A 26,248-nucleotide genomic window follows, 5' to 3' on the forward strand; every position below is an offset into this window, starting at 1 on the left:
CATAAATACAATCCAGGTGGTGATGGCACACACCTCTAATCCCAGCACTTGGGAGGCAGAGGCAGGCAGATCTCTGAAAAACCAAAAGCAAACAATAACAACAAAAAGAAAGCATAAATACAGGCAAAAGCATACACACTGAAATAGAGCTGTAATTATAAAATTCAAGAACAAGATAAAATATTTTCTCTTATGTGACATAGATTTGTATCACTCATTCAGAATGCATGTGATCATAGATGTTTCAGATTTTGTATTATTTGCTTGTACATAATGAAATAGCTTAAGGACAGGCCTCATGAAATTCATGTTTCATACATACCTTAATCATACAGCCTGGCAGTATGACTCCATCACAATAAGATGGATGTGGGATTTCCACACTTAGCGTGTGTGCCAATGTTCAAACTGTTTGGGATGGCGGAAGCTTGCAAGTTGTACATTTCACAGTGGAGACACGGAACCTGTACCAACAGTTGCACTGTTTTGATACTCCCAGCGTTGGAAGACTGCTATTAAGTTTTCAGTGTTCTAAACTATACATGTGCTCTTAAAAATTAGCTTTTTTTTTTTCTTTTTCTTTTTTTCAGAGCTGGGGACCGAACCCAGGACCTTGCGCTTGCTAGGCAAGCGCTCTACCACCGAGCTAAATCCCCAGCCCCAAAATTAGCTTTTTTTTAGTGGACACAAATTCCTTAAATCTGTCCTACATCCAAGGATTTTTGAGTAACACAAGTTGGCTTTGATGGAGGGATATGGGCGGAGGGCGAGGACACAAAGTTGGGAGGGGAAAGGAGTGTGGATCTGGGAATGGTGGGTGGAGGGATGCAGACGATCAGATGATTTTGAAAAAAGATTATTTCTTAAATAACAACAGAGCTAACTTACATATTAAATTAAAATAGTTTAGATTCCACTGGACACCCTAACTTGCTCTAGAACACCACCACTATTCCCATTTCTTTAAGTCTCAGTTGCTGTCTGGGTTTGTTTGTGGAAGCCAGTTGCCCAGTTTACAAGTCTGGCCTTGAACTTGATGTGTTGCTCACGTTTCAGTTTGCTCTTCCTGTCTCCTGATTCTTCAGCTACAACTGTGCTTCTATCCCAGCTTGGGCTCCAGTTTTATTACCTTAGTTTCTTCAAATAATGTGTCAGATACGGTTTGGGGTGATTGTGAATATAGAATGTTGTTCTGAACCTAGACTTGTTGCATGTGCACATTACTGACTGGCATGGTTAAGAATGGCAAGCTAAAATATTTTTCAGATATCTTTGTGTGTGTGTGTGTGTGTGTGTGTGTGTGTGTGTGTGTGTGTGTGTGTGTAAGTATGTAGGACTGGATGAGGTTGTCAGTACTCGCAGCAAGCACCCAGGCCTTTGAACACTAACTGGGCTAAAGAAACTTCTTTTGATACAAAGATTCAGGTGGTTTTTAGTTTGGGATTCCTTTATTATATTTTGTGATATTTAGTCCTTTTATTCCTTTTTGTGATATTTTATTATAAAAGTAAATAGTAGGGAGTTTTAAAAGTTATTTGTGGATTGGATAACATTTCTTTTCCTTTTAAAAAATATTGTACCCGGGTTGGGGATTTAGCTCAGTGGTAGAGCGCTTGTCTACGAAGCGCAAGGCCCTGGGTTCGATCCCCAGCTCCGAAAAAAAGAACCAAAAAAAAAAAAATATTGTACCCATTTTCATGGTCTCCTTTTTTATTTTTAGTTAATTAATTATTTTTGGAGACAAGATTTCTCTGTATAGCCTCAGTTATCCTGGAACTTGCTCTGCACACCAGGATAGCCTCAAACTCAGAGGTATGTGTCATCATGCCTGGCCTCCTTGTCTTACTTTTAAGCATTCATCTTTTCATGTTCTTAAAGTCTGTTTTTTATTATATTTATCTGTTTAGTGTGTACGAGTGCACGTGTGCTGGGACACACAGAAATCAGACGCAGCTCTGTAGAGTTTGTTTTCTTCGTAGCATGGGCCATCTCTTGAGTGTGTTTTACTCCTACTGCTAGTTTTTAATTTCTGCATAATTGATAAGCACTTTCACTGTTTACTACATTACTGATTTGGCTTTCAACAATATTAAGTCTTCTTTTTTCATTGCTGGTGTAGTTTTTCATTTATTTTTATTCCTTTCTCTTTCATAGCATTTTCTTTTTATCTTAGTTCTACACATGTCTGTTATCTTGTTTCTTCTTGGCTTTTCAGTTTATTTGCTTTCCTCATGACAGAAATTTCACAGAAACCCTATTTTACCTGTGTGTGTGTGGGGGGGGGGGTTGTGTTGGTATGTGTACCGTGCTCATGTGTGAATGTGCATACTTGCATGCATCTGTTTGTGTGTGCATGTGAAGGCCAGAGATCAGCACTGGGTGTCTGTCTTTAGTGCTTCTGTTTCTGTTTGAGATGGGTCTCTGAAGGATCTGCCTGTCCCTGCCTCCGCTCTCTCGCCAGCACAGGGGTTATACATGCATACACCCATGCCTGGCTTCTCACCAGCCCAGGGGTTATACATGCATACACCCATGCCTGGCTTCCTGCCAGCCCAGGGATTATACATGCATACACCCATGCTTGGCTTCTCGCCAGCACAGGGGTTATACATGCATACACACATGCCCGGCTTCTTAAGTGGGTTTTGGGGATCTGAGCTAAGTTCTTACTCATGCAGCAGGCACTTTACACGCTGAGCCGTCTCTCCAGCCCAGTTGGATTGTGAACACAAGGCAGGCACATTCTGCTTTTCTTTCTTTCTTTTTTTAATGGTAAATCACCACAGTTCTATGTGTGGGGGAGGGGGACGCAGACATGCACACAGTGTGCATGCACAACCATGCATGCTTTTCTATTTGTATAGCTAAAGGCCAGAAGTTTTCAAGTGTTCCTTAGGAAGACTGTCCACCTTGGTGTTGGAGACATGTTCTCTCATTGAGACCTGAGGCTTGCTGGTTAGGCCGTGATGGCTGGCCATTGAGTCAAAAGGATCCTCTTTTCTCAGCTTTCCAGAAGGTGGGCGTGTACCACCGTGATTGGCTTTGTATAGTTCTGAGAATTGTACAGGTCCTTCCTTTGGCACTTTTATAAAGATAACTTATTGGACTGGTAAGAAACTTGCCTGTCAAACCTGACTACCACCTAAGTTTGATCCCTGGGACCTACATGGTGGATGGAAAGAACCAACTCCTACAGGTTGTCTCCTGACTGTCATGTGTGCCTTTACTTGTATGTGTGAGCATACACAATAACAGTTCTAGAAATTGATCTACGCTGCTGATGACTTGTAAAAGTTCCATTCCAGAGAGATGCATCTGAAACAGTGACCTAATGTCCCCAATAGATGGGGTACACCTGGTCTACCTTCTTCTCATCCTTATTTCCCATTTACAAGATGAGAAAGTTGTCCTGCCTACTCTGTGGTGTTAATGATTATGTACGACCCACTCGGGCAGAAACACTCATCTGTTGTTTCTCTATTGGATGATTTGTGTTTCCTCTGTTGGTCTGTACACTGCTACACGAGCTAATATATTCCTCCGTAACCTAAGACACTGTGTGATGTGCTGTTAAAGGAGAGCTTCTAAATTGTAACTGCTCTTAGGAGTAATGGAAGCTAATTTATTTATTCCCTATTTTGGTTTTTAGTTTGTGTGACACAGGGTCTCCTCACTCTAGGCCAGGCTTGTTTGAAATCACAATATAGCTCTGGTTGACCTTGAACTCACAGCAATCCTTGTGCCTCAGGTTCCCATTGCTACAATTACAGGCAGGAACCGCTACACTTGGCTTATTTATTTTTATGAAACCTACAGAAAAAAAAAAAACTGTGTTCTGTCAATCATAAGACAACCTTAGAAAGTTAGAGAGATTTTAGTAAGGACTTTTTCCCCCAATGAAGCAGACTGTTGTGTCTTACAGAGAACAGAATATGTATTGTATTTTATTGTATTTAAAGGCCAATTTTAATTTTTCATTATGTGGGCACATGAGCGCATGTGTGAGTTCAGGTGCATTAGATCCCTTGGAGCTAGAGTTATAGGTCTTTTGAGCTTTTGATGTATCAAGAATTTGGGTCTTCTCTGTGACTGTAATATGCACTTTTAATCACTAAGCCTTTTTTAGTCCTCATAAATATTTTAATGAAAAATTGGTAGAAGAGTTATTTAATATTCATTCATTATAAAAAGCATACTTTCTCTCCGTGGTTTTATACATCAGCAGTTGGAATGTGTATGCCTTAGTTGTCAGTGCTCTGCCTGACTGTGGGGAAGGTCTTGCTATGCAGTTCAGGTTGGCCTTGAACTTTGATCTTGTCTAGCCTCCAGGGTCCTGAGGTTATAGGTGCTGTCTGAGTCTGGGGTTACTATTGCTCAGATGAAACACCATGACAAAAAGCAAGTTGGGGAGGAAAGGGTTTATTTGGCTTACACTTTCACATTGTAGACCATCATTCAAAGAAGTCAGGACAGGAACTCAAACACGGCAGGAACCTGGAGGCAGGAGCTGATGCAGAGGCCATGGAAGAGTGCTGCTTACTGGCTTGTTCATCATGGCTTGGCTCACCCTGCTTTCTTATAGAACCTCAGTGGGTTGGGCCCTCCCCATCAGTCTCTAATTAGGAACATGCCCTACATCTTATGGGGACATTTTCCTAGTACAGGTTCCCTCTTCCCAGATGACTACAGTTTGTGTCTCGTTTACATAAAACTAGCCAGCTCAAGTATATACCACTGTGCCTGGCTTTTACTTTCTTTGTAGTACAAAAATACGTTTATGATGTGTTAAAATCGATAGCAGTTTTGATGAATGAAATATATCAATAGACGTTTGGCTTGATTTTATTCTACATTGATTTTTGTTTGTTTCTTGTAAAAATAGGACCAATATTAGCCTTTCTTCTCTTCAGACCATTGTGGCTTTAGGTTAACTTGGTAGCTTTATTCAACTGGGTTCGTGATAAGATAAACTGTCAGTTATCTATCCAAGCTCCATTGGTTTTGGTACAAATGATTCTTAATTAGTAAGTTATATAAAAATGAGGAAGATTGTAGATGAACTACAATTCTGGGGGACCGAGTTCTAGCTTTGGGCCTTCGTCGGTGTGACAGCTCTTATAATTGAACAAGCCCCTTGCTGAAGTCTGGGCAGCTATTTCTGTTTGCTCTTTGGTGCTCCAAACCTGAACTGCTAACACACCAATCCTGTGCTCTCATCTGTCTATACTTGGTTTGTGTCCTGAGGGGCAAAAGAAAGTAGTTCCTGAGTGACTTTGCGGATTACTAAAAGCACAATGCTGGCATGTTGTTTCATGTTCTACAACTCACTTAGAAGTGTAAGTGGTGTCTGTTGGGTCCTGTTTGCATTCAGTCTGTGTTCAGTTGGAGCTAAAGGGGCTAGTTACATCTGTTTATCATGTTGTTACATGTTTAATGTTTGGCTGTAGAATGAATGTGGATTTGTTATTTATTCTCCATAAGAATTTAAATGTTTAAATATGTGCACATGCATCCAAAAATTTCTCCAAAGTAGATGTGCCAAGTAAGGTACACACTTACAGTGAGTAAGGTTCACCGTGTTCCACCTCCTCACCAGCATTGAACATGAGAGTCCTGTGTATCCCCTGAATAAGGAGGAATTGATTGAGGCAAAATAGTAGTCCGAAGTGCTCGAAAATCTCTTGAGCATGATTTAGGTACTCAGAAAGTTTAAGATTTTTGTATTTTCTGTTAAGGAATGAATGCTCAACCTGTATATAATGTTATAGTAAAAAAAAAAAACATAATGAACTAAATGTTCAAATGTGTTGAATGGTTGTTTATAAAACCATCTGAACAGTCACCAGAAGAGTTGAGTCAAAGGAGGAAATGTTCTTCTCAGACTGTGAAGAAGCAGATTCAATCATTTATATAGTATGATCCTTCTGTTTAAAAATATATATATTGTAAACATATGGACAAAACTAATAAATCACTAAAAAGTGGGCGATGTGTCTACTTTTGTGCTGTTGATTACTTTTAAAAAAGCATTATCTTATGATTAAAGAAAATAATAATTGGGCTGGAAGAGGGCTCAGTTGAGTAAATGGTGATTTCTGTCAAGCCTGACAACCTGAGTTTGATCCTTAGAATCTGCCTGGTGGAAATAGGGAATCCGCTCTCACATCATACCTCTAGGTAGGAGGCAGTCACACATACAACATGCACACACAAACACAGACAGTACATGTGAAAAGCAATGTATATAAACACTAATCCCAAAACATATAGTCTACTGACAGTCTTCTCCAGCCAGTGGCCATCCCCAACTTCCTGTATTCTAAAGGTAGTTCCCAAACTGTAGTTCCTGAATAAAATTGTCTTGGCATTACAACATTCTCATTAGTACAAATTAATTCTGAAAGTGGAGAGGCGGCTCAGTGGTTAAGAACACTTGTTGTTCTTGAGGGAACCTGGGTTCAAGTCCCAGCACCCACATGACAGCTCATAACCGTTTAGTTCTAGTCAATCTGATGTCGTCTTCTGTCTTCCATGGGCACCAAGCATACATTTGCACAGACATACATTCATACACCTGAAATTACACACACACACACACACACAAATTAATCTTCCTCATATCTACCAGCTATAGGAAATAAAAATCTCTGGGAATGTCCTAGGGGTGAGTACTAACCAGTACCCCTGGCATTCTTACATATTTTAAGGTTTTCAGACTGTTTTATGTTCATAACATAAGACTGTGGGGAACACAGATTTCCATGCTTCGGCACTGAGCTGTTGATTCAGCTGCTACTGGTTCTTGCTGAAGTTTTTCAGTCTACACTGCTTATTCTTCCTTCCAGGGAACATCCTTAAGGCTTCGCATATGCAAAGGTTTAAGGAAGACAGACCTTAACCGTTTTAAGTGTACAGAGTATCTACTAGTGTCACCCTCAAATTTGAATGAGGCAATGCTGTTTTTATGTGTGGTATAACTAACTGCTCATGTGAATTCTTCAAACTACAAGGCAGCCTTGAGACATTGCATTTGTTGTGAAGCCTCCTTCAGTCACGTTGGCTTTTGTGCCATCATTGTGTTTTATACTTGTTAGAGCAAACAAAGGATTTGAGAGTTATGATGATAACATGATCAAGTGATTGGAGAGGTTTGTTGGCCTCCCTGTTACAGCCGAGTTCTTGAGAGTGGAGCAGTATGTGGTGCCTCTTTGTGTCCTCAGTGTACGGTGCCTGCACATGCCACAGTTAGGGGAAAACATCTCGTGGAGGAATGACAGTACATGTCCACTTCTGAAATAATTAGAAGAGTCAGTTCATAAAACAGGATGGTAGTTAACCAAGGCTGGGAGGAGGAAACGGAGCCTTCCTGTTCAATAAGGACAATCTCAGTGTGGGGTGTTAGAAAAGTTTAGAAGACTGTTAGTGATCATGGTTGAACAACAGGGTTGTTGAATTGTACACCCCAAGAAGGTTATAAAATAATAAATTTTGTGTAATATGTTTTACTTTTTGTGTGTATATATGAGTATTGTGTATGATGTATGTGTATTTGTACGTGATATATGTGCGTACGTGTATGTGTGAGGGTAGAGGTCACAGGAGGACATGTTGGCAGACAGCAAGCCCCAACAATTGGCCCCTCACTGTGCTGGACTTCCAGGAGTATGTGATCTCACATAGCTGTAAGCATTCTTACCTGCTGAGCCATCTCTCCTTTGCTTCTTTATTTTTCCATGTATTTGTGGCTTTGTATTTCCCATAACAAGAGCATAGAAGTCCGAAGGCTTCAACAATGTGGGTCTTAGGGATTAGATTTGGGTCATTGGGTCAGCTGTCTGGTTCTTAACAATTGTTATAAAAAATAAAAGTCATAAAGGTAAGGATTTTGGTCCATTTCATTCACTTTTGTTCTCAACAGTTTGTAATGTTGATTCCTTTAGATTTATTGTTGAAATTATGTTTAAATATTTTTAAAATGTTTACTAAACCACATATGGACTCTATTTTTCATTTCTGTACATGCGTATCATAAAGCTTAATTTTTAAATATTGTAATTTATAAAAGATAATTTTAATATGATAAAAGGCACGTGAGTGTTTCAATATTTTATTGTACTTTATCCTTTTCACTTAAAGGAAGAGAGCTTTTTGCAGTTTCTCTTTGACATTGCTAGCATCACTGTTAGCTTGTGTTTGGGGGTCATAATGCAAGCTGTAGTTACTTGAACACAAGCATTAGAATACTGTGACAGCATCTAAGACAGCTGCTAAGTGACTAATGAATGGGTAGAACACACAGTGTGGGGCCTGGACAAGAAAAAAGACTCCTAGGCATAGTGGGCCAAAACATGTCTAAGGTTTCATTGTGCTATAAAGAATGGCACATAGCTTATGAGCTATGTGTCTATAGAGATGGCTCTGCAATCAAGAGTACTTCACTGATGTTGGAGAGTTTCCAATTTAGTTCCCATTCCTCCCATGGCCTCACAACATCTAGAACTCCAATTCCAGGAGACATGGCACCCTTTTTTTGGCGTCTTTGGGTACCGGGTATATTCTCATACACTAAAATTTTGTGTGTGTGTGTGTGTGTGTGAATTTGAATTTCCACTTACTGTTTTCAGAGCACTACAGATAAAAAGGGATTATCATTATGTATCACAGCACAGGTATGGAGGTCAGAAGACAACCGTCTGACTTTCAATTAAGTGGATCTCAGGGATTGAAATCAGTTCGTTAGCTTTGGTACCAAGGGCCAAAGTACGAGAGCCAGCTCTCTGCCTCCTGACAACTTGAATCTTGGGCCATTGTTAAAGCAGATTGATATGCATACATATCTGTGCATATTTGAATTTCTAATGCAAGTAAGTTTTAATAAGTTCTTCTAGACTTATTTATAAAATAATTTCTATGGGATAGTTTTTAATTTTTTCATATATTTTCAATTATTTAAAACTTTTAGATTTTAAGCATATTTTGATCATATTCTTTCCCTCCTCCAAGTCTTCCAGATCCTTGCCCCCTTTCCAACTTTATTTCTCAAAAAACAGACAAAAACCCAATACAATAACCTCCTTTCTTAAACCAAGAAAACAAAATAAAGCCACACCCAAAATGAGAAACAAACCCCCCAAACTAATGAAAAATTCCACACCAAACTGCAAGCAAATAGAAGTACACACACACACACACACACACACACACGCACACACGCACACACACCCCAAACCAAAACCAACAAAACAAAAACAAAAGCAAACCTGGAGTTCATTATACATTGGCCTGTCCAGGAATGGGGGGGGAGGGCTAATTTTTCCTCACCCAGCAGTTGGAAGGGACAGTTTAGTTGTTAACCTTTACTCTAGTAGTTAGGTTTTCATTCATTCATTCGTTCAAAATATATAATATCAAAGATAAAAAGATAAACACCACCACATTGAAGTAGGACGAGACAAACCAGCAGGAAAGAGTCCATGAGGCAGCACAAGAAAGAGACCCACTTGTTCACATCCTCAGGAATCCATAGAAACAATAAACTGGAAGGCTTATCCTTGCTGCTTCAATCTCTCTGGGACAATTTCAAAAGTGGATTTAGGCTCTTTCCACCTAGAATTCTGATGCAGTAGGCATGGGATAGTGCCCAGACATATATTGGTGCTTCTGAGTTGGATAGCCCTGAGAACCTACCATAAGAATGTTATTTTGACCTGGGCAGTATTGGCACACACCTTTAATCCTAGCCTTCAGGAGACAGAAGGCGGGAGCTCTTGAGTTGGAGGCTAGCCAGGGCTACACAGAGAAACACTATCCCAAAAGTCAATGTCATTTTGAAGATACTGTTGCTACTTTGCTCTGATCTAAGCATTTCTTAGAAGAAGCAGCAGTCCAAGTATTCAGATCGTTAAAATGTAACCTAAGAGCAGCTTCTTTCTTTTTACTTTCCTACCTGTTGCTGTTATCTATCAAGTGTCAGTACATCTTTGTGAGTGAAGTGAGATCCAAGGCAGGTATATTCATTTCTTTGCCTAAATTACATCAGTGCTTACTGAGGTGTAATTTGCATATAGCAAAGTTGATCAGTAAGATATGGCAAACGTCTTCATCTCAGCATGTCTGTTACATTTAAAAGTTTATGTGCCATTGTCTCCTCATCCCTGACCCCTAGTAACCGTGATACCATTGTCTCCTCATCCCTGACCCCTGGCAACCATCCTACCATTGTCTCCTCATCCCTGACCCCTAGCAACCATCCTACCATTGTCTACTCATCCCTGACTCCTAGCAACCATCCTACCATTGTTTCCTCATCCCTGACCCCTAGCAACTGTCCTACCATTGTCTCCTCATCCCTGACCCCTAGCAACCGTCGTTCTGCAGTGTTACTAGGTTTTATTACTATGGCTTTACCTTTCCTAGAATTTCATATAGATGATATGTTTCTCTCATTATTTTGCATGTATTAGTAATGTGGTAGTGTTTTTTAATTTTTCACTTAGTTTTCCACTACATGGCTGTGCCACTCACTAAACTGTTGTTACGTGGATTGTTTGTACTTAGATTTGTTATGAATGAATCCACTGTGGGCACTGATGTGTGTTTTTACACGATTGTGTACTTTCATTTCCCTTACATCTTCAGAAGAGTAGGATTACCAGGCTTCCTCCAGTCCCCAAACAACTATAATTTAGCATTGTGTCTAGCATGGTGTCTCCATATTCTTACTAACATTTGTTTATGTGCAGTCTTTAGATTGTACCCCTTTTCGTAGAAATATAAAGACATCTCATTGTAGTCTTCAAATTTTCCCCCCTAAGGACTAAGGACATCTTTTTACATTTTTGTTAATATTTTTTTTAAGTGTGTGTGTGTGTATTTATGCACATGTGTTGCCATGACACCTATAGAGGCAGGAGGGGGGGCACGTGTATCAGATCCCCCTAGAACTGGAATTGCGAACCACTTGACGTGGTTGCTGGGAGCTACACTTGGGTCTTCTACAAGACCTTGTGTGCTCGTAATTGCTGAGCCATTTCTCCAGCTCTGGTACTGAATATCTTTTCATCGACTTCCTTCTTTGGTCAAGTTATTTATGGTAGGGGTGTGGGCTTTTACATTGTTTATTTCCTTTTTTCATTAATTTGAAAGTGTATTTTGTCTAGATCTTTAACAGGTACCTGTTATACAATTATTTTCTCTCGGTCTGTAAAGTCCAAGTTTTTCTCTATGATTAATGCTTTTTATGACCTACCAAAATACTTACTGGCTAATGGAAGATACCAGACGTTTTCTCTCATAATGTGGTTTCAATAGGGTGTAGCTTAGAACATTCACATTTCTAAGTTTTTTCTCTTTTTTTTTCTTATTGGATATTTTACGTATTTACATTTCAAATGTTATCCCCTTTCCTGGTCTCTCCTCTCCCATACCCCCACTCTCTTCTTCTATAAGGATGCTCCCCCTCCTACCAACCCACTCCCACCTCACTGCCCTGGCATTCCCTTGCACTGGGGTATCGAGCCTTCATGGGACCAAGGGACCCTCCTCCATTGATGCCCAACAATGCCATCCTCTGCTACATATGCAACTGGAGCCATGGGTCCTTCTATGTGTACTCTTTGGTTGGTGTTTAGTCCTTAGAAGCTCTGGGGGGATCTTGTTGGTTGATATTGTTGTTCTTCCTATGGGATTGCAAACCCCCTCAGCTCCTTCAATCCTTTCGCTAACTCCTCCATTGGGGATCCCATGCTTAGTCCAATGGTTGGCTGCAAGCATCCTCATCAGTATCAGTGAGGCTCTGGCAGAGCCTTTCAGGAGACATCCATATCAGACTCCTGACAGCAAGCACTTGGTATGAGCAATAGTGTCTGGGTTTAGCAACTGCATATGGCATGGATCCCCAGGTGGGGCACTCTCTGGATGGCCTTTCCTTCAGTCTCTGTTCCACTCTTTGTCCCTGTATTTGCTTTAGACGGGAGCAATTCTGGGTTAAAATTTTGAGAAGGATGGGTGGCCCCATCCCTGAACCAGGGACCTTGCCTAACCTCTGCATATGGTCTCTACATATTCTCTCTCCCCTTTGTTGGGTATTTCAGCTAATCTCATCCCTGTTGGGTCCCCAGAGCTTTCCTTGCTTCTGTGACTTTCTGGTGGCTACCCCAGTTCCCCATCATCCACTGCTACATACCTCTGTTCAAATTCCTGACTCTCTGTATATGATCCCAGTCTCCTCCCGTACCTGCCCCTGCCCCTATTTTTTCCCCTTGTTCTCTCCTCCTCTCTTTCTACCAAGTCCCTCCCACTGTCTGCCTTCCTTGAGTATTGTGTTCCCCCTTCTAAGAAGGACTGAAACATCCACATTTTGGTCTTCCTTCTTCTTGAGCTTCATATGGTCTGTGAATTGTATCTTGGTTATTCTGAGCTTTTGAGTACATATCATTCAGGATGATATTTTCTAGTCCTATCCATTTGCCTAAGAATTTCATGAAGTCATTGTTTTTAATAGCTGAATAGTACTCCATTTTGTAAATGACCCACATTTTCTATATCCATTCTTCTGGCTATTATAAATAAGGCTGCTATGAATATAGTGGAGCATGTGTCCTTGTTATATGTTGGGGCATCTTTTGGGTATATGCCCAGAGGTGGTATAGCTGGGACCTCAGGTAGTACTATGTCCAATTATCTGAGGAACCATCAGACTGATTTCCAGAGTGGTTGTACCAGCTTGCAATTCCACCAGCAATGGAGGAGTGTTCCTCTTTCTCCACATCCTCACCAGCATCTGCTGTCACCTGAGTTTTTTATCTTAGCCATTCTCACTGGTGTGAGGTGGAATATTAGGGCTGTTTTGATTTGCATTTCCCTGATGACTAAGGATGTTGAACATTTCTTTAGGTGCTTTGAAGCCATGAGATTCCTCAGTTGAGAATTCCCTGTTAAGCTCTGTACCCCATTTTTAATATGATGATTTGGTTCACTGGTGTCTAACTTTTTGAGTTCCTTGTATGTATTAGATATTAGCCCTCTATTGGAGTTAGTGTTGGTAAGGCTCTTTTCCCAATCTGTTGGTTGCTGTTTTGTCCTATTAAGTCAGTGAGTGTCCTTTGCCTTACAGAAGCTTTGCAATTTTATGAGGTCTCATTTGTTAATTATTGATCTTAGAGCATAAGCCATGGTGTTCTGTTCAGGAAATTGTCCCCAGTGCCCATGTGTTAGAGACTCTCCCCCACTTTTGCTTCTATCAGTTTGAGTGTATCTTGTTTGATGTGGAGGTCCTTGATCCACTTGTACTTGAGCTTTGTACAGGGTGATAAGAGTGGATTGGTTGGTTTTCATTCTTTTACATGCTGACCTCTACTTGAGTTAAACCAGCACCATTTGTTGAAAATTCTGTCTTTTTTTCCATTGGATGGTTTTAGCTCTCTTGTCAAAGATCAAGTGACCATACGGTGTGTGGGTTCATTTCTGGGCCTTCAATTCTATTCCATCAATCTACCTGCCTGTCTCTGTACCAATACCATACAGTTTCTATCATTGTTGCTCTGTAATACAGCTTAAGGTCAGGGATGCTGATTACCCTAAAAGTTCTTTTATTGTTGAGAATAGTTTTTGTTATCCTGGGTTTTTTTGATATTCCAAATGAATTTGCAAGTTGTTCTTTCTAATTCTATGAAGAATTGAGTTGAAATTTTGATGGGGATTGCAGTGAATCTGGAGATCGCTTTTGGCAAGATGGCCGTTTTTACTATTATTAATCCTGCCAGTCCATGAGCATGGGGGATCTTTCCATCTTCTGAGAGCTTTGATTTCTTTCTTCACAGTTCTTGTCGTACAGATCTTTCACTTGCTTGGTTAGAGTCACACCGAGGTATTTTATGTTATTTGTGACTATTGTAAAGGGTGTCGTTTCCCTAATTTCTTTCTCAGCCTGTTTATACTTTAAGTAGAGGAAGGCTACTGATTTGTTTGAGTTAATTTTATATCCAGCCACTTTGCTGAAGTTGTTTATCAGCTGTAGGTGTTGTCTGGTAGAATTTTTAGGGTCAGTTAAATATACTATCATATCATCTGCAAATAGTGATATTTTGACTTATTCCTTTCTAATTCGTATCCCTTTGACTTCTTTTTGTAGTCTAATTGCTCTGGCTATGACTTAAAGTACTATACTGAATAGGTAGGGAGAGAGTGGGCAGCCTTGTCCCTGATTTTAGTGGGATTGCTTCAAGTTTGTCTCCATTTAGTTTCATGTTGGCTACTGATTTGCTGTATATTGCTTTACTATGTTTAGGTATGGGCCTTGCATTTCTGATCTTTCTAAGACTTCTAAGGGGTGTTGAATTTTGTCAAATGCTTTCTTGGCATTTGATGATATGTTCACATGTTTGTTTTTTTTCCCTTTCAAGTTTGTTTATATAGTGGATTACATTGATGGATTTACATATATTGAACTATCTCTACATCCCTGGGATAAAGCCTACTTGATCTTGGTGAATGATCATTTTGATGTGTTCTTGGATTCGGTTTGCGAGAATTTTATTGATTATTTTTGCATCGATATTCATAAGGGAAATTGGTCTTAAGTTCTCTCTTTGTATGGTCTTTGTGTAGTTTAAGTATAAGCATATTTGTGGCTTCATAGAATGAATTTGGTAGTGTTCCTTCTGTTTCTACTTTGTGGAATAGTTTGAGAAGTATTGGTATTATTTCTTCTTTGGAAAGCTGATAGAATTTTGCATTATATCCATCTGGTCCTGGGCTCTTTTGGTCAGGAGATTTTTAATGACTGCTTCTATTTCTTAAGGGGTTATGGGACTGTTTAGATGGTTTATCTGATCCTGATTTAACTTTGGTACCTGGTATCTGTCTAGAAAATTGTCAATTTCCTCCAGATTTTCTAGTTTTGTTGAATATAGGCTTTTGTAGTAGGGTCTGATGATATTTTGAATTTCCTCTGTTTCTGTTGTTATGTCTCCCTTTTCATTTCTGATTTTGTTAATTTGGATACTGTCTCTGTGCCCTCCGGTTAGTCTGGCTAAGGGCTTATTTATCTTGTGATTTTTGTCAAAGAATCAACTCTTGTTTTTGTTATTTCATTGTATACTTCTCTTTGTTTCTACTTGGTTGATTTCAGCCCTGAGTTTGATTATTTCCTACTGTCTACCTCTCGGGTATATTTGCTTCTTTTTGTTCTAGAACTTCCAGGTGTGATGTCATTATTTCAGTCTTCTTGTATCTGTTGTGGCCTGTTTTGTGACTGATAATTTGATCAGTTTTGGAGAAAGTGTCATGAGATGCTGAGAAGGTGTATACTTTTGTTTTTGGATGGAATCTTCTAAAGATTCTGTTAAATCCATTTGGTTCATAACTTCTGTTAGTTTCACTGTGTTCCTGTTTAGTTTCTGTTTTCATGATCTGACAATTGATGAGGGTGGGTTGTTGAAGTCTCCCACTTGTATTGTGTGAGTTTAAATGGGTGCTTTGAACTTTAGTAAGGTTTCTTTTATGAATGTGGATGCCCTTCCATTTGGAGCATAGATGTTCAGAATTGAGAGTTCATCTTGGTAAATTTTTCTTATGATGAGTATGATGTATCCTTCATCTTTTTTGATAACTTTTAGTTGAAAGTCTGTTTTATTCGATATTAGAATGGCTACTCCAGCTTGTTTCTTTGGACCATTTGCTTGGAAAAATTTTCCCAGTCTTTTACTCTGAGGTAGAGTCACATTTGTCACTGAGGTGTGTTTCCTATATGCAGCAAAATGCTGGGTCCTGTTTACATCCAGTCCATTAGTCTTTTTATGGGGGAGTCGAGTCCATTGATATTAAGCGATATTAAGGAATAATGATTACTGCTTCCTGTTTCTTTAGTTGTTAGAGGTGTAATTATGTTTGTGTATCTCCTTTTGGTTTTGTTGCAAGGAGATTACTTTCTTGCTTTTCCTAGAGTGTAGTTCCCCTCCTTGTGTTGGAGTTTCCCCTCTATTATCCTCTGTAGGGCTGGATTTGTGGGAAGATATTGTGTAAATTTGGTTTTGTCATGGAATACCTTGGTTTCTCCCATCTATGGTAATTGAGAGTTTTGCTGGATGTAGTAGCCTGTGCTGAAATTTGTGTTCTCTTAGGGTGTATATGACATCTGCCCAGGTTCTTCTGGCTTTCACAGTCTCTGGTGAGAAGTCTGGGTGATTTTTATAGGTCTGCCTTTATATGTTACATGGCCTTACTGCTTTTAATATTCTTTCTTTGTTTTGTGCACTTGGTGTTTTGACTGTTATGTGATGGGAGGAATTTCTTTTCTGGTCCAGTCTATTTGGAGTTCTTTAGGCTTCTCGTATGTTCATGGACTTCTTTTTCTTTAGGTTAGGGAAATTTTCTTCTATAATATTGTTGAATATGTTTATTGGCCCTTTAAGTTGGGAGTCCTCACTCTCTTCTATACCTACTAATCCTTAGGTTTGACCTTTTCATTTTGTCCTGGGTTTCCTGGATGTTTTGGGTCAGGAGCTTTTTGCCTTTTACGTTATCTTTGTCTCAATGGTTTTTCCGGTATCTTCTGCTCCTGAGAGTCTCTCTTCTGTCTCCTGTATTCTGTTGGTGATTCTTGCGTCTGTGACTCCTGATCTCTTTCCTAGGTTTTCTATCTCTGGGGTTGTCTCCCTTTGTGATTTCTTTATTGTTTCTATTTCTATTTTTAGATCCTGGATGGTTTTGTTCAGTTCCTTCACCTGTTTGGTTGTATTTTCCTATAATTCTTTAAAGGATTTTTGTGTTTTCTCTTTAAGGGATTCTACTTGTTTACCTTTGTTGTCCTGTATTTCTTTAAGGAGTTATTTATGTCCTTCTTAAAGTCCTCTATCCTCATTATGAGATGTGATTTTAAATCCAAATCTTGCTTTCTGGTTGCGTTTGGATACCCAGTATTTGCTGTTGTGGGAGACCTGGGCTCTGATGATGCCAAGTAGTCTTTGTTTCCGTTGCTTAGGTTGTTGCCATTGCCTCTCGCCACCTGCTTATCTCTGGTGTTAGTTGGTCTTGATGTCTCCCTGTGGGCCTGTTATCTTAGGAGTGAGAGCACTCTTAGCAGACCAGGTCTCTCAGGGCAGGATTTGGGTATGGAAGGCTGTGGGACAGCCTTAGCTCCAGGGAGCACATCCGTTTTTAAGTTTTTAGATTTTTCAAAAAGTTTTATTTTGTTTTGACAGTTTTATTTTGTTTCTTCCTATGTAACTTTTAAAATTCACAACATTTTTTGTCTTTTTCCCTGAGCGTTGCTTATAGGCATGTGCCACTATGTCCAAGTAGCCAATAAGGGATAATTTTTGGTCAGGCTCATTTTGACTTTGACGTATCTTATAAAACTGTCTTTTCTGTATTTGGCCAAAGGTTTGATTTAAATTTGGCAAGGTGCGAGTGAGTATACCACACAGTTACTTGTCCCCTGGGACTTACATTCTGACTTCGTGGGAAGTGTTAGTATCTCCTTGGGAACAGTCACATGAAATAATAAATATATAAATAAATATATAAAAAATAAATAATAAATTATGAATTCATTCATAATTAAGGCAAGAAAATGTGTCCAAAAATAATGTCTCAGTCTCTCTCTCTCTCTCTCTCTCTCTCTCTCTCTCTCTCTCTCTCTCTCTCTCTGTGTGTGTATGTGTGTGTGTGTATGTGTGTGTGTGTGTGTGTGTATGTGTGTGTGTGTATGTACAGATTTGTGTTTATTCCCATTTAAGGAGATTATGAATGAAATCAAATGCCTTTCTAAGTAACTTAACAGTTTAGAAGTTGAAAAGTAGCCCCTTTGTATGAGTGGCAAAGCTACTTACCGTGTCCTTTGGAGACTGGTCAGGTACCCTTAACTAAACGCAGGTCTTCACTGCCTTTTCCCTGTCGGGACTCTGTGTTTGAGTCTCTTTTTTCTGTAATGCTAGAGACCTGGCTCCTTGCACTTCACACTTCCAGCTCAGGTCCAGGCATGTACTATCTTCATGTAAAGACTCATTTATGTGGTTTAGTATGGGTCCTCTCCATGCTTCTATCTCTTCTGCTGAATTGCCACGTAGAATAAATTTAATAAAGAGGTAGGATCTTCATTTCATCTTGTGAGCTAACTTGTATGGTCTGTTGGCAATATTCTTCTACATTAAATAAGCTGGTTATGTTTCTCAATCCAAACAACATAAGCAAAACAGATCTGGAAAACCTGCTTTCCCTTATTACACATGTCTAATTCTTGTCTAATCACGTGTTCTTAAATGACTCATATATACAGCTTCTCTCCCCATCCCCATAGTCTCCTCAGGTGCGACTTTAAGACCTTACTATGCACCTCCTTCTTCTCTCTGCTTTTGCGGAGTTTTATGCTGCACTTCTCCAGAGACTTAAATTATTATACATGCTTTGGTGAAACATTTTTAGGTTTTTCCTCCATAGTTAAGATAGTTTCAATTTGTTGTGTCTTCAAGTTTATTGATCTTTAAATCTTTCTGTGTAAAATTCTGTGTAATTTTTTATGTTAAATATGTATTTATATCACTAAGTTGAAACTTTTGATTTGTTTTCTCTTTATATAGTATACATCTTTACTTAATTTAGGCACTGTTCTAATTTCATTTTTTTTGTTTGCTTTTTAAAGACAGGGTCTCACTGCGTATCACTGGCTGTCCTGGAACTTATGTCCACCAGGCTGGCCTTGAACTCACTTAGCCTCTGCCTCCCCAGGGCTAGGATTAAAGGCATGAACTACCAGACTGGCAATTTCTTGAATGTGTGAATATTTTAGCTCTTTTGAAGGCTTTGCTTGCTAAATCTGTATAATTTCTTGACTCTGTTATTGCTATTGCTATTTTTCTTCTGATAATTGATTATACTTTTAAAAAAAATGGTATCAATACTAGATGGGCTGGCATTTTTCCCTCTCTTCTGTGCATCATTTGTTAGGTTTTTCTCAAGGCATCATGCTGGTAACTTTTCACTAGATACCAGACCCTGGACTTCACTTTGTCCTCCTGGTTATTGTGTTTCTAGAATCTTCCTGAGTTGTATTCTAACATATTGTTAATTTATTGGTATAGTTTAATACTTTTGAGGTTTATTTTTATTCTTAGGTAGGAAAACAACAACCCCTTAGAGCTAGTTTTACTGAAACAATAACCTTACAATTATTTGACCTGAGAGTCTGTAAGTTGTCTTCTTCCTGGATGCTTCATGTGTATTTTCCTAGACCTGTTCTCTCGGTTACCCCAGGACAGAAGAGTGTTGCCAGAGTCGAGGGGTCAAAGCAAGAAAGGCAACTTTATTCCCAGAGCTCACTAAGCAAAGGGATGGCCTTTGTTACAGCTTGCTTCTTGCTGGGGCACTGAGTGAGGACTTGTTGTACATGTGACTGATGAGCATTGTCAGACTAGTGAGTGGCTTCTTAGATCTCAGTGATCAAAGACTGGGGGCTGCCTTTCACAGCAGGTGTTTCAGATAATGCACGTTTCATTCTGATCACCTCCTCAGTAGCCACTTTTCAGTTTTGCATGTCTCCAGAACCAAGATCATTACTCCCTTGGGCTGTCCTTGTTAGTCATTGGTTTGCCCATAAATAGTTTTGGACGCAGGCTAAAGAAGGTAGTCAGCAGCTACCCTGAGGTCCTCTTCTAGTTGATCATCAAACTTAATGATAATGAAAGAAAACATTTTATATGTTCATACCTAAATTATACTCACTTGAATATTGGAAGGTGAGAGTCAGACAAGTTGAAAGGAGCGCTGGGCCAGCAGTCTGCTCTCAGTCTCTGCCTTTACTTCTTCTGTGGGGGAGATTGCATAAGCGTGTGCTGATGGGGCTCTGCAGACCTACTACACTCACTCCACACCATTCGCCCTCTGATAGAGGACTCTGCCTACCAACTTCCAACAAGCTTGGCCTGTGGGCTTTGCTTCTTCCAACCAGGGAGATTCTCAGTTTTCACGTGAGCTTCTTCTCCCTGTACTCCCGAGAGGCTATAAGTGGGACACGGCTGGATGTGGGCTTGCTTGCTTTTCTGTCTCTGAGGTGCTGCTTCCCCACATAGCCAATGTCTAGTGTTTAAAAACCATTTTGGGTCTGGAGAGATGGCTCAGCAGCACTGGATGCTATTCTACAGGACTGGTTTGATTCCCAACACCCACATACCAATTCACTATTGCCCGTAATTCCAGTCCCGGAGACCCAGCACTTTCTTCTGGCTTCTGCAGGTGCCAGACATGCATGTGGTACACAGGCAGAACATTCATACATATAAACAAATATATTTTAAAATAAAGTAGTTTATTTACAAAACATTTATATATATGATACATGTATATGTATATATATATACATATATATATACACACACATACATATATCATGTATATAATAATGTTTATACCAAGGTAACAGGTATATTATTTAAATTCTTTGATTTTTTTTTTAGATAAAAATATCTGTAAACATTTAGAGAACATGTTCCAGGCATTAAGAGCCTATTGATATAAAGGAGCTTATATGTTAAGCGTGGGTTAGCTCCTTCAGGGCCTGAAGCATCCTGTATACATACATCACCTCTGCCTTATACCCCGTCTCTGCTTTTGTTACTAAAGTTTTACTTATTACCCTGCCTCCTCCTTATTACATTATTATCTGTGATGGGTTCTATGATCTAAAAGGTGGGAATTAGTTGTAAAAGACTGCCTCCTAAATCCTAAAATAATTGTTTTTTTCTTTTTTGTCCTGTTGTAGAAAAAGTTTGCCAGCCTCTGACATTGCATAAAATTAAATTAGTTAATATGAAGTGCCTAAACTTTCTTTAATTGGGTCTTAGACTTGAATCACAATTAGTTATGTGAAACGATCGAATTATTTTTCAAAGTCTTGAGTTTATATTAGGAGTTCTCAGTTTCATTTTCTCTCTTTGTCATGGGGTTATTTTGTCTCTTAGTTAACTTCAGGCTAGTGTTACTAAGACTGCTTTTTTTCTATAGAAGGGTTTGCTAGCATTTGAAAGTTGACTTTGAAGTGTCTCATACAAGGGTATCTGGGTTTATTGGTGATTCAGAACACATGTTACCACCAGGCTAAAGGCTGGCTCTTGCAACCATCCATGTAACTACAAATTGTGAAGGTCTGTAACTTACAGTAAATACAATTTTCTTCTTCAATGTGTTAACACAATGAGTATTGTACTTTAAGATTAAATATGGCTGAAAATTAATACCACCCCCCACATACACACCCAACCCCACAAACTGTAAAATTAAACACAGAAGCTTAGAAATGAGCATCCTGGGTCCAAATATACTTGAGAGTTACATGACCACTGCTTTTGTCTTCATGGTTGCCATTGAGCAAAACAAAGGGGTTTTCATAACGTTCCTTGTGTTTCAGTCTCTGCTCTGTGAAGAGGAGAGTTACAGTCATCTTAAACACGTCCTCTGATTGTGCTCCAGAAGACGAGAGCCCTTCTGACTGAGGCCCCAGTAGCCACTGCTTCCCACGCCCCCCATCTGGTGCATGCCCCTGTTACATGCTGCACTGATCTTGAAGCCCCGGCCACTGTCGTGTGTGTTGCACATGTGGCACTGGGCCCTTTCTGATGAGTGAACACCCTGAGCAGGTCACTCCCACACCGGCGCTTTATTCTGGATTTGTGTTGACTGTTGATACTTATTAGTATATAAATATAATATATGGTTTATGTAAAAAATACTGTAGGCAATGATCTTCACAGTGGAAGACTACTGATTAGGAAGGAAGTAAGAGAGTCTCAGGAAAAACTTCAAGTCCCTGTGATTTGGGAACTTGCCACACATAGATCCCCCAGCCCCACCCCAGCCACATACAACATATATACACCCTCCACAAAGGTGATTATGGGACAATGAAATAAGTGAGTCACAGATTTTGAGAAATTTCCAAAACATAGAGCTAATAACTTTTCTATTTCTAAACAACTTTATGCTAAATTATAAAGGCAGCTCATTTTTAAAACATCAGCAAAGGACTATAGACATTTCACTAAGGAATATTCTTGAATATCTGGTATGCAAGTGAAAAATGGCTGATACAATCCTGTCATCATAGAAGTGCAAATTTGATACATCACTGTACAACCATTAAGAGGACTCCCAGCACTAGGGTGAACCTGGCGATGGCACTCGGTGCACTGTTAGTGAGAAGGAAAAACGAGGCAACCATGTAAGAGTGGACTTTGTCTTGGCTTTAAACCTTCACTGCGGGACAAAATAAATGAAAACAGATGCACAAAACACAGCACAGCGATGGAAGTGTTGTAGGACACGACAGACGCACTTGTCAAAACTCAGGGTTCACTTAATTTTGCATTTATAAATTTCACTCTATAGAAGCTTTCTACACTCAGAAAAGTAAGCACTGAATCATAGTTTTTAAATTAAAGTTTCACATTGGCGAAGATTAGTAACGGACTCTGTGTGTGTGTGTGTGTGTGTGTGTGTGTGTGTGTGTGTGTTTTCTAAGCTTGTATGAAGCCATATATTTATAAATTTATAATTATAAATCATATATTCAGGATAGCAGGAACCAGGTTTCTTGCTATTAGTCAGGAGAGAAGCACTTAGAGGACCAGAGTGTCTCTGTGGGATTGGGTTGAGATCAGAGGTATCATTTTGAGCTCATAGTTTTTCACAGAAGGAAAGATACAGAAATATATGTAGGTGAAAGTATTAGAAATTGTGCCAAGTTTGGTGTCACATACCAGCACTTGAGAGGCTGAGGCAGGATTGGGAGTTCAAGATCAATCTGAGCTCCATAGAAGACCTGATTAGGAAGAGGGAATTGTCAGACAACTCTCATGTAGTCCAGCTGGCCTCAAACGTGCTGTGTAGCCAAGGGGTAATTCTGGAACATCTTCCTAGATTCTGATTTCTAAACATTGTCCAATTTTTTAAGAGGGGGTGTCTCTAGAGAAGTCACTTACTCTATATCTGGGGCACACACAGTACCAGATGAACCTAAAGCATCTTATTCCCAGAAAGAGGAATTCAATCAGACATTTCAATTTATGATTCAATTTAGCTATATAAAGAAATTAGAAATTGTGCCAGGTTTGGCGGCACTCACCAGCACACAGAGGCTGAGGCAAGATGGGGAGTTCAAGGCCATCTGAGCTCCATAGAAGACCTGATTAGGATGAGGGAAAGAGGAGGGAAGCAAACTTGTTATGCTTGTCTTCACAGTAAGAAAGAAACTGAACAACCCCAAAATCTTTTTTTTTTTTTTAAGAGAAACCAAACCACAGCTGACATCTTTGATCCCAGCACTTGGGAGGCAGAAGCAGGCAGATCTATGAGTTCAAGGTCAGCCTGGTCTACGTAGTGAACTCCAGGACAACTTGAGTTGCCTGGGGAAACCCTGTCTCAATAAAAACAAGCAACAATATATACACAAAACAAACAAATAACAAAGTCACCAGGTAAATGTCCAAACTAGGAGACAAGTGGATACTGAGAGCCGCGTCTTGCCAGAAGAAGGCAGTAGAACCAAGAAGTGATGAGGGAGGGAATGAAGTCTAAAAAGTAGTTGGAATCTGAGCATGAACATCTGTATTAAAAATTGCTCGGGCCTGATTTTAGGAAGCCCCTACCCTTTCATTGAAGGTGATGGAGGGTACCTTTGGATTTCTAGCAGGGAAGCTGGGAATGGGAAACTACCCAGAGTCAAATAATTACAGAAAGAGCAATCCAGTTGCAGACACCGCTAGCGTTCTTGTTTTATGGAAATGGGGAGAAAAGCTGAGAAGTTCCTATGAATTCCTACCCTAGGCTACAGGTCTACTTACCAGCTGAAATCTAGTCATGGAACTGTAGAACACATCCTCTCTCTCAACTCGTTCAACAGTTCTAGTGTAACTATAAGAACTATAAGGCAGCCGTGCGAAATAGTTTCCAAGCATGACATACGAAACAAGGACATTACCTACATACACAAGTCTTAAAATGTTTCAAAAGCACACCCTTTGTTCCCTCAGCAGGAGTTAGGACTCAGTGGTAGAGCACTCCCAACTCTGAGTTTAATTCCCAGAAATACAATAAGCAAAAATCAAACTGCTCACCTTGCCTTTCTTTGGTTTGTTTTATTTATTTATTTATTTATTTATTTATTTATTTATTTATTTATTTATATTTTTGGAGGAGGGTAGTCTCACTTCATTAACCAGATTTGAACTTGCAGCTATCCTCCTGCCTTAGTCTCTCTATTGCTTGGATTACGAGTATGAATCAACAACCCAGTTTTCATTTCCCTGATCTTAGTTGATAGATTTCTGTTCAGAGCAACAAAGGCAATGATGTATTTTAATTTAACACAGTTGAAGTGTTACACAAGAAGTTTAACACAATGGCAGCATTGTTCTAAGCGATGGGAGACGGGAGAAGGGGGTTTAGAATAGTGTCACATAGGGAGGGTATCTGCACAGTGTGATGTCTGAAGGTGGATTAGACTAGTTGTAATGTATACTCTAACTTTAGGATAGCACCTCCTCCCCCAAAAAGGACAACTTCTCTTTAAAAACAATGAAAAACACAAACAGAAAATTTAGAGGTATTTATTGGTCCCTGACCTGTTTGCATTGTATTTAGCAGGTTTGGGTAGCATATTTCTGCCTAAAATATTATTCTGTGCATGTTTATAATTTCTTTTTAGTCTTCTCAGTGACCACTCAGGTTTAGTAGAAGTCATTGGACTATCAGTCTTCTCAATGTTTAGTAGAGGTCTATCAGTCTAGTGCTCTGCCTAATTAGATGGAGTCCTAAGAAAACTTCTCTTAAATCCATATACAGAAGTTGCAGGATATTAAATATGAGTTGAGAGTTTTAAAGAATGGGAGAATCTTTTGTTTTGTTTTGTTTTGACAGTAAATTCTTAAATACTAAAGCAAGTTATTTTTTTCTTGGGAAACTTTTTCTCATGTTCATAATTCCTGATCTTTAACTTTTTTGTTATCTAATGGGTGACTGAATCCCTAGAAAGCGACAAAATATAAAGTGACCTAATGTTTACCAGTCCTACATTTAACATATCTCTAAAGAGAAATAAAAACCCATAAGTGGCTTTAGTGCCTAATGATTATTTATTTTCCCAATGCATTCATAATTTGTTTTAAATCCAGTAGTTGGATAAATGCATCTGTTCTACTGGCATGGTCCAAGTTAAGCCTTCTCATTAGGGGCTTCAAAGGGAAACAGTGGACAGATGTAAACCTAGTCTACCAGCTTTCTTAGGCTGTAGTCCCCATGCCGTGTGATCACCTCATCTGTTCAAGTCTGTGGTCTGTGATACATTCAGGGTCGGGCGACCAACACCGCATTCTAGAGTATCTATCGCTCAGAAATGCCCTCTGTTCCTAGGAGTAGTTTCTCCTCAGTTTTTATACCAATTTCCCAGGCATGAGGAACTATTAATCTTGTTTTCGTCCCCAAAACTTTTGTCTATTCTGGGAGCTGGAGAGATGGCTCAGCGGTTAAGAGTACCGACTACTCTTCCAGAGGCCCTGAGTTCAATTCCCAGCAACCACGTGGTGGCTCACAACCATCTGTAATGGGATCTGATGCCCTCCTCTTTCACATAGGTACACATGCACTCATATATATAAAATAAGAAAGTCTAAAAGCACTGTTCTGGATATTTCATATGACTGTAACTATAGGATACATAGCTTTTTGTGTCTGGCCTTATTTAAGGGCCATCTATATACTATTATATAGCTACACTTCTTTTTTTTAAAAATCAAAGCATTTCTTCGGATGAGTATTTTGCATTATATCAATCTTTTTGTTAGTTGATGGAACATGAAGTTGTTTCTGCCATTTGACCATTATAGTGCTGCTGTGAATGCTCTTATGCAGGCCTTTGCACTGATAGGCAGTGCATGAGGTTTTCGGTTTCTCTCTAACTTTTCTGACTTTCATGTTAACTCTCCTAGTGGGTAGGGAAGTAGTCTTCATTGTGCGTTTGACTTGCATTTTATTGATGGTTGCTGTGTTGAACATCTTTTCATGTGTTATCGTCCATTCGTGCATTCTTTCTGGAAAATGTTTATCTAGGTCCATTGCTCCTTATGCTACTCATGTCTTCATTCTTAGGGGAAAAGGCCGGGTTATTTATTTTCAAGGAGTCAGGATGTATCCTGGCTCACTGCTAAGAGGGCGCAGGGCTGCTTTGTACCACTCCCTGAAAACTTGTGATGAGGAGGTACGT

At 39.5% G+C, this 26,248-nt stretch overlaps 1 protein-coding gene across 6 annotated transcripts in view; it reads left to right on the forward strand.

Annotated features, from left to right (window-relative positions):
- Rev3l (REV3 like, DNA directed polymerase zeta catalytic subunit) overlaps window positions 1-26,248 on the forward strand; it is a 158,187-nt gene that overhangs the window by 16,378 nt on the left and 115,561 nt on the right. The window lies entirely within an intron of this gene.

The sequence above is a fragment of the Rattus norvegicus genome, chromosome 20 (assembly GCF_036323735.1).
Source record: "Rattus norvegicus strain BN/NHsdMcwi chromosome 20, GRCr8, whole genome shotgun sequence".
Taxonomy (NCBI): domain Eukaryota; kingdom Metazoa; phylum Chordata; class Mammalia; order Rodentia; family Muridae; genus Rattus; species Rattus norvegicus.